The 247-nt window shown below is 11.7% G+C and overlaps 1 protein-coding gene across 1 annotated transcript in view; it reads left to right on the top strand.

Moving 5' to 3' along the window:
- Positions 1-247, top strand: part of LOC102678149 (serine/arginine repetitive matrix protein 1-like) — a gene marked incomplete at its 3' end in the record, with an annotated part of 7,032 nt that overhangs the window by 1,781 nt on the left and 5,004 nt on the right. The gene's annotated exons all lie outside the window — the stretch shown is intronic.

The raw sequence follows: 247 nt of genomic DNA, 5'->3' as shown, positions 1-247 counted from the left end.
TTTTAATATATTAAAAAAAATTAGTAAGAATAATATTTTGATCTTAGAAGTGTTATTTGAAATTATTTGAAATTATTAACATATTAGTAGTTTTTTTATTCTCTTGCTAAATAATAATATTTATTTATGATATCATATTTTTTAATAGCTATTTCATATAATTTTGTTTTTCATAATTTTTTGCATTTCATTTTTTAATTATACACTTTATTAATATATATATAATAAGTATATATATATATATATA

Source organism: Apis dorsata, unplaced genomic scaffold, assembly GCF_000469605.1.
Source record: "Apis dorsata unplaced genomic scaffold, Apis dorsata 1.3 scaffold_70, whole genome shotgun sequence".
Lineage (NCBI taxonomy): Eukaryota > Metazoa > Arthropoda > Insecta > Hymenoptera > Apidae > Apis > Apis dorsata.
Note: the sequence above shows the minus strand (reverse complement) of the source record. Positions and strands in the feature narration are given on the sequence as shown.